The sequence below is a fragment of the Oncorhynchus mykiss genome, chromosome 2 (assembly GCF_057628025.1).
Source record: "Oncorhynchus mykiss isolate SJ-2025 chromosome 2, ASM5762802v1, whole genome shotgun sequence".
Classification (NCBI taxonomy): Eukaryota; Metazoa; Chordata; class Actinopteri; order Salmoniformes; family Salmonidae; genus Oncorhynchus; species Oncorhynchus mykiss.
Window position 1 is genome coordinate 15982501 of NC_143023.1, and position 9550 is coordinate 15992050.

Here is a 9550-nt window from a genome sequence, read left to right on the forward strand (position 1 = left end):
CTGTTCACCCACGACTGCGTGGCCATGCACGCCTCCAACTCAATCATCAAGTTTGCAGACAACACTACAGTGGTAGGCTTGATTACCAACAACAACGAGGCGGCCTACAGGGAGGAGGTGAGGGCCCTTGGAGTGTGGTGTCAGGAAAATAACATCTCACTCAAAGTCAACAAAACAAAGGAGATGATCGTGGACTTCAGGAAACAGCAGAGGGAGCAGCCACATCGACAGGGCAGCAGTGGAAAAGGTGGAAAGTTTTTTAAGTTCCTCGGCGTACACATCACGGACAAACTGAAATGATCCACCCACACAGACAGTATGGTGAAGAAGGTGCAACAGCGCCTCTTCAACCTCAGGAGGCTGAAGAAATTTGGCTTGCCACCAAAAACACTCAAAAACTTTTACAGATGCACAATCGAGAGCATCCTGTCGGGCTGTATCACCGACAACTGCTCCGCCCACAACTGTAAGGCTCTCCAGAGGGTAGTGAGGTCTGCACAACGCATCACCGTGGGCAAAATACCTGCCCTCCAGGACACCTACACAACCTGATGTCACAGGAAGGCCAAAAAGATCATCAAGGACAACAACCACCTGAGCCACTGCCTGTTCACCCCGCTATCATCCAGAAGGCGAGGTCAGTACAGGTGCATCAAAGCTGGGACCGAGAGACTGAAAAACAGCTTCTATCTCAAGGCCATCAGACTGTTAAACAGCCACCACTAACATTGAGTGGCTGCTTTCAACATATTGACTCAAATCTGAAGCCACTTTAATAATTAAAATTGGATGTAATAAACGTATCACTAATCACTTTAAACAATGTAACTTTATATAATGTTTACATACTCTACTCATCTCATATGTCTATACTGTACTCTATACCATCTACTGCATCTTGCCTATGCCATTCTGCCATCGCTCATCCATATATTTATATGTACGTATTCTTATTCATTCTTACACTTATGTGTATAAGGTAGTTGTTGTGAAATTGTTAGATTACTTGTTAGATATTACCGCATGGTCGGAACTAGAAGTACAAGCATTTCGCTACACTCGCATTAACATCTGCTAACCATGTGTATGTGACCAATAACATTTGATTTGACGTAAAGTCAACCAACCAGAATGCAGGAAAGGGAATGTACAGTATCAAAGTCTCACATTTAAAGGGGATGAAATTGGAAAGAGAGAGAGAATAGAAATATAAAGAGAATGAGTTGAAGAGAGTTCTTTGAACCGTCTCATGTGAGGTGTGACTGTGTGAGGTGATTTAAGTTTGTGTCTAGTTTTAATTCTACACATGAAGGAATTATTATAATCTCAGGTTTGCCAGTGTTCTGAGTTCAGTTAATAAAACCTTGACTCCTTCTTACATTGGGGTACATGAGAGAGTTTCTGAAAAGCCTTTCAAACCAGACATCAAGAAGTTCACTTAAAGCAAACACCCCTTGGCTTATAGATGCACCAAGTCTGGAACCAACAGGACCCTAAACAGCTTTTACCCCCAGGCCATTAGACTGTTCATTTCTTTGTAACCTATCTGCATTTACCCTAATTTGACTCATCACATATGCTGCTGTTACTGTTAATTATCTATCTTGTTGCCTAGTCACTTTATCCCTACCTATATGTACATATCTACCTCAATTACCTCGTACCCCTGCACATCCACTCGGTACTGGTACCCTGTGTATATAGTGAAGTTATCGTTACTTATTGTGTATTTATTAGTGTTCTATTATTTCTCTATTTTATTTCTCCCAGCATTGTTGAGAAGGGCCTGTAAGTAAGCATTTCAATGGTAGTCTACACCAGTTGTTTATGAAGCATGTAACAAATACTGAACATGTTAACATAGCAAAATATACTCAGAAGTTGCTATTTGCAATGTGCTTCATTTTGTCACTATTGAATTAAGGATGGTATGATTCAGTGAACAGTAGAGGGTATGGCTGAGAAGTATTTGATTGGACAGTTTGTGTGTGTTTTGTGTAACCTGACCAAGCAATCAACAACAACAAGCAAATCTGTAGTCGAGGTACCTGGTTTGGGTGATTGAACAACATATTGCCTGTTTCCAAATGGACTGGTATCCAGTGGTGTAAAAGGATTGGATTTGTGTTAGGAATACAGTAATATTGGCAATAGCAAAGGTAGGTGGATTGCATGCACCTGGACAATCTTCCAGATTTGGGATTGGGGTTAAAGCTCCCTCTCCTCGTCAGGTGAGAGGTGAAAAGCAATATGCTTTGTGTGGATGAAGGACAGTACACTAAAGTCATCTCTCTAGTTTAAACTGTTGAATCACAGGTTGTGTTCACATTGCCTCAGTCATTAGCAAAGAGAATCACACAATAACGTTTACCACGTAAAACACCGAAATCTTCCATTTAACCTGTAAAGACTGAACAAACACAAGGCAACTTTGAAGTTATAGAAACGACCTCAATCTGGTTCATTGAATCATTTGTGTTTAGTGAGACCACCAGATCAGGGGCAGTAGGGATGACCACGTGTTCTCTTGATACGTGCGTTAATTGGACCATTTTCCTGTCCTGCTAATGTCACGTTCTGACCTTTATTTCCTTTGTTTTGTATTTATTTAGTATGGTCAGGGCGTGAGTTGGGTGGGCAGTCTATGTTTGTTTTTCTATGTTTTGGGGCGTTTCTATGTTTTCGGCCTAGTATGGTTCTCAATCAGAGGCAGGTGTCATTAGTTGTCTCTGATTGAGAATCATACTTAGGTAGCCTGGGTTTCACTGTGTGTTTGTGGGTGATTGTTCCTGTCTCTGTGTTTTGCACCAGATAGGACTGTTTAGGTTTTCGCACATTTATTGTTTTGTTAGTTATTTCATGTCTAGTTCCTTTATTAAAGAACATGAATAACCACCACGCTGCATTTTGGTCCGCTTCTCCTTCACCAAAAACCGTTACAGCTAAGCATTCGAAATGTAACAAGTACTTTTGGGTGTCAGGGAAATGTATGGAGTAAAAAGTGCATTATTTTCTTTACAAATGTAGTGAAGTAAAGGTTGTCTAAAATGTTTTAAAGTCAAGTACAGATACACTAAAAAACTACTTAAGTAGTACTTTAAAGTATTTTGCTTAAGTACTTTACACCACTGGTTATTCACAGGAAATATTTATCAAATGCTCCTAATTGCATTGTTTCTATAGGTTTCAGAAACATACACAATTAAATTACTATAATGTGGCTAACTTTTATAAAAAATTGCAATAAAATATTGGATGTTGGGTGTGGCTGTTTTTATAGATGCATACAACCTTTAATGTTTAAAGAGACCTCTATCACTGGTAATACAGTATGACTATCACTGGTAATACAGTATGACTATCACTGGTAATACAGTATGACTATCACTGGTAATACAGTATGACTATCACTGGTAATACAGTATGACTATCACTGGTAATACAGTATGACTATCACTGGTAATACAGTATGACTATCACTGGTAATACAGTATGACTATCACTGGTAATACAGTATGACTATCACTGGTAATACAGTATGACTATCACTGGTAATACAGTATGACTATCACTGGTAATACAGTATGACTATCACTGGTAATACAGTATGACTATCACTGGTAATACAGTATGACTATCACTGGTAATACAGTATGACTATCACTGGTAATACAGTATGACTATCACTGGTAATACAGTATGACAGCGATGACACACCAACATTTCCACTGTAATCAGTAAAGGGATGAACACAATGACATGTATCACTTAAGACACAGTAGTCCTCCATTGTCCCTGTAAAGACTGACCAAACACACCAGAACTTAGTGAAGTTATAGGAATGACTTTAAGACAGTTCATTGAATCATAATGAAGATCATAACCCAGTTATCTAGTACATCCTGCTCTACCGTCACTAAACTTGTATGTAAAGAATGTCATTTGTCTCCGAGTGCTCGCACGCAACTCTCACAAGACATTCCTTACCTTTGAAAGCAAGATAAAAATAAGAACATCTGAAAACGCCCCGCCCCCTCAAAACAAAGAACGGTGCATTTATACATTACATATTACACAACGGAGAGTCAAATAGAGAGACAAATTGAATCCTCCTGACTGCATTTCTTAATTTTTGCTTCAAGGAAGAGTAGCTGCTGCCTTAGTAACAGCTGATGGAAATCCTAAAAAAGACTAAATGCTAAATATTTAAAGGTTACCACAACAGGACTTTAATAAATAACTATTTGATGACATTAGAAGTAATTCAAATTTCAATTTGCTTGTTCAAAACTAAAAGGTAGTGATGAAAAAACAGAATTGAAAATGTAACTCAATGGAAATCTAAAACTGTTTTTACAGGTGGGATTCCATAGGTCATATCTATCTAACGATAGGGGCTGGTATGACGCAGAGGGTGCATGTGGATGTTTGTTTAGATGCACTCAACCTTTAATATTTAGAGACTCACCTGAATATCAGTAGCCAGTGGTGGAAAAAGTACCCAACTATGATACATGAGTAAAAGTAAAGATACCTTAATAGAAAGTTACTGAAGTAAAAGTTAGTCACCCAATACAATACTACTTTAGTAAAAGTCTACAAGTATTTGGTTCTAAATATACTTACCATAAGTATCAAAAGTAAATGTAAATGCTAAAATATACTTAAATATACCGACTTCACGCTTCCAGACAAACTAAACACCTTCTTTGCCTGCTTTGTGGATAACACAGTGCCACCGACCTCCCCTCTCCTTCTCCGTGGCTGATGTGAGTAAAACATTTAAACGTGTTTTAACCCTTGCAAGGCTGCTGGCCCAGACGGCATAGCCGCGTCCTCAGAGCATGCGCAGACCAGCTGGCTGGTGTGTTTACGGACATATTCAATCGCTCCCTATCCCAGTCTGCTGTTCCCACATGCTTTAAGATGGCTACCATTGTTCTTGTACCCAAGAAGGCAAAGTTAACTGAACTAAATGACTATCGCCCTGTAGCACTCACTTCTGTCATCATGAAGTGCTTTGAGAGACTAGTCAAGGATCATATCACCATATCACCTCCACCTTACCTGTCACCCTAGACCCACTTCAATTTGCATACCGCCCCAACAGGTCCACAAACGATGCAATCGCCATCACACTGCATAACATTCCCACTGTAATCAGTAAAGGGAATCACAAAATGACATTTACCACTTAAGACACAGTAATCCTCCACTGTCCCTGTAAAGACTGAACAAACATGAGAACTTTGTGAAGTTATAGAAATGACCTCAAGATTGAATCATAATGAAGACCATAACCCAGTTATCTAGTACATCCTGATCTACCTTCACTGAACTTGTAATGTAATTTGTTCTCGAAGACATTCGTTAACTCCGAAATGAGGACAAAAATAAAATGAAACATTATAAAATTCACATGCCCCCACCTCGTCAAAACAAAGGATGCAGCAATTATATCTAACACCTTACAATGGAATGTCAAATAGAGAGACAAATGTAACCCTCCAGATTGCATTTCTTGTAAAGGTTTAAGAGACATACAAGTGAGATGTTGCATAAAATATAATAATGAGACTTTAATAAAAAAATATATATTTGATGACATTGGCAGTCATTTGTACTTCAACAATAACATATGATTTGTTTGAGCAAATGTACAGGTAGTCATTCAAAACTGGGATTAGAAATAGAAACTAGAATGAAACAAAACTGACTGACTCACGGTCGAGTGGCATTCTATGAGTCTTATTACCGGCATCAATCTAATAATTGCTGTTATGATGCAGAGGTGAATGTGGTTGTTTCTATGGATGCAAGCAACCTTTATTATTTAAACTCACCTGAGTAGCCCAGGTCATTCAGCACGACAGAGAAGACACACCTGGAGCTCTACACAGGTCATACAGCATGCCAGAGAAGACACACCTGGATCAGCTCTACACAGGTCATTCAGCACGACAGAGAAGACACACCTGGAGCTCTACACAGGTCATACAGCACGCCAGAGAAGACACACCTGGATCAGCACTACACAGGTCATACAGCACGCCAGAGAAGACACACCTGGATCAGCTCTACACAGGTCATTCAGCACGACAGCGAAGACACACCTGGATCAGCTCTACACAGGTCATTCAGCACGACAGAAAAGACACACCTGGATCAGCTCTACACAGGTCATTCAGCATGACAGAGAAGACACACCTGGATCAGCACTACACAGGTGAGGCTATTATGTGTTGTTTTGTATGTGTATTGATGTGCATATGAGTGTAGAACTGTATGAATAACTTCGCCCTTATTACATGAAGATGGTTAATGGCAGATAAGCAGAGATTCATCTTTAATCTTTTAAAAAATATATATATTCTGAAGAAGTTATTGTGTGCTTGTGCAAATACTTGCTGAATCTGGGTGAATCTGTTGGTTAGGAGGAAAGTCTGATTTCAATTATCTTATTATGAACTCAATCTGATATCTTTATGTTGTAGAATCCAACCTAGAAACAGCAAGAACTATGGAACAATCTACAGGAAATAGTCTCTCTATCATCACCTGGAACATTTGTGGTGTTAATCCAACAAAACACAGTCCAAAGAAGTTGATTGATATAATGGACTATGGCAAGAAAGGTGACGTAATCTTCCTTCAAGAAACTCACATTGGACCTAACTACTATAGAAAGCTGAAAAAACATGGATGGATTAAGATGGAAAGACATTGGACTTCTTACTTCACCGTTTACTCTCCGAGGAGCAAAGGAGTGGCCATACTGGTGAATAAAAAACTAAAACCACACTATGAGTACATCTGCCATGATGAAGATTACGCTGGTGGCTACATTGTCCTGTTCTGTCAGATGTATGGTCAACTCTTCACTCTTGTGAACGTGTACAATCACAAAGAAGACAAGAAAGTACTGGGGAGGCTGTCCCAGTATCTTCAGGAGATGAAGATTGGCACTTTAGTGATTGGAGGGGATTTCAACACAGTCTTGGACCTCGACTTTGACAAGCGTACAGCATCTAAACATAGACTGCACACATCCCTACAACCTCTCCTGCAGAGTTTCATTTCCTCACTGAACCTCCAAGACACATGGGCAAGACTACAACCAACAGAAGAAGCCTTCACTCGTTCTCAGGGCACCAGCCACTCCCGGATAGATATGTTCTTCATGCAACAGGACAAAGCCCCATGTGCTCAGAGCTGTGAGATTCACACTGACTCAAGGATTTCAGATCACAACCCTGTGTCTCTGATGATCCTCGTTCCTAAAATAGAAAGCACGTTAACAGATGTTCTTGAAAAGCTGAGGAAGTTGGGCGATGGTGGACAAAAAGTCAATAACAAATTAGATAGAAGAGCAGGAAAAATCAGTGGAGCTGAAGTCCTTGTGGCAATGAAATCCCTGACCGACTCATCAAATGGATCAAGGGAAGAGGACCTCATGGAAACAGAGACCTTAAAGCATGAATACAATGAAATACTCAGGAAGAAGACAATACCAGAGGGATTCAATATGTCACTGAACCGAAAGTACAAAATATTTGCCACAATACTTGCCAACCGTCTGCAGATATACCTAGCACCCTCGTTCAGAGGAAGGAGCAAGACACCACCACAGACTTCGACATACATAGTTTACCTGGGCAGGCAACCATTGATTAAGACAACTTTCTTAGAAGAGGCACTGCGGTCCATTGACAAAATTCAGTCTCCTCCTAAAGACTTCACAATGCTAAAGCAGGTGTTTCCTGAGGACTTGGACATCTTGTGGAAGCTACTCCCAAAGGTTGAAGGTTCCTCGGGTAACAAAATAAATCTAAAGCATCAATGCCCCCTCACCCAAGCACTACTCCACCTGTGTCTGAAGTACCTGGAGCACCGAGTCCAGAAGACAGACACAGGGTTAGCCATTAGTGTTAGCCTTCAAAGATGGAGTCTATTGATACACATGGAACAAGAGAAACAGCGTTCGGTGGACAAACTGCTCTCTGAAATCAGTGAGAAGTCTGACCTGAGTTTAAGGTGTTTGAATGTAACATCTGATGTGGAAGATGGACATTCAAATTAAATGAAACATTCTTAGAAAATATTAGAGAAACTGTTATTGTTCAGCTTCACAATGAGAAAAACAAAATACCATTGAAAATATAAGAAACATATATCAAACTACATCCATGAAATGTTGAACCAGTGATCTCCATACTGCATGCTATGGGCCCTGAGCACCTGTTCAGCCATCGGTCTCTTCAGTCATCTCCAGACCCACGGCCAGCCTGCCAGACCCACGGCCAGCCTGCCAGACCCACGGCCAGCCTGCCAGACCCACACCACAACCCGGACTTGTGATACCTGAAGGGAAATCATACTACGAGAGATGGGATCGCAAAGGAAGTAAAGATGGGACCAAAGTGAAGGTCAAACCCAGAACCAATCCTACAGAGTCATCAGGTTAGATCATAAACAATCAAATAAGAGGAATTAGACTTCATATCCAGGGATATTGGATTTCTGGCCCTATACATTACTACCTATATAAATGTAAATGTATTTTGAAACGTATGGGTTATTTAGATGTAACTGTATCTTCCTTTTTTAAATCATATTGCTCTATTCATCGTTGATTATCTGTCTTGATAGGAATATAAATAACTACTGTACATATTATACTCTATAGATGTTTGAGGTAACCTATGATGTATGAAGGAGAATTACTCCCAGGAGTATGCAGTGCCTCAGTCTTATCAGGGTTCTGCCGACTGTACATCAAATATAAATTCAACTCAATATTCTGTTGGGTTTCTCATGTTACAATGGCTTTGAAACCACAAGGTCATCTGAAGTCCCTGAGGTCTCATTATGAACATACTCCTACGCTTTGTACATAATGTCTTCCACAAATACATGTGTGTATTTGTATGTGTGTGTATTTGTATGTGTGTGTATTTGTATGTGTGTGTATTTGTATGTGTGTGTATTTGTATGTGTGTGTATTTGTATGTGTGTGTATTTGTATGTGTGTGTATTTTTTACAAGAACTTCCTGTAGTAAAACAAAGAAACACAAATGAAGACAAATAAACCATGAACATTCACAAATAGCAAAATTCAACAGTCTTATTGCAATCATTTTATTTTCTCTCCTTGCAGAGATTGCAGTTCACTCTTCATAGAAGATATTACATTCTTCACCAAAAAAAATGAACACAAAACGACATATTTTTCAGATGAACTGATCGCAATAAACTCTAAATCTGGGAGCACCAGATTTACACAACATGGTTCCAGACATCAGTGTTCAAACTTCTGGAATAATCATTACATTCCTAAATAACCTGCTTAGACCAAACAAAACGATTTAAACGTCATTTAAAGTATATTGTTATCCAAATGTGTGTGTAAAGTAATACTACAGACTCCTCTTCATGAGTTAGTTCTTACAGGCATAACTATGAGTCAACATATTGTAAATGCTGTGACAAAAGACAACATTAGAATGTGGGAGAAACTGCAGTACAGAAAAGCCTTTATTTTGTAATATT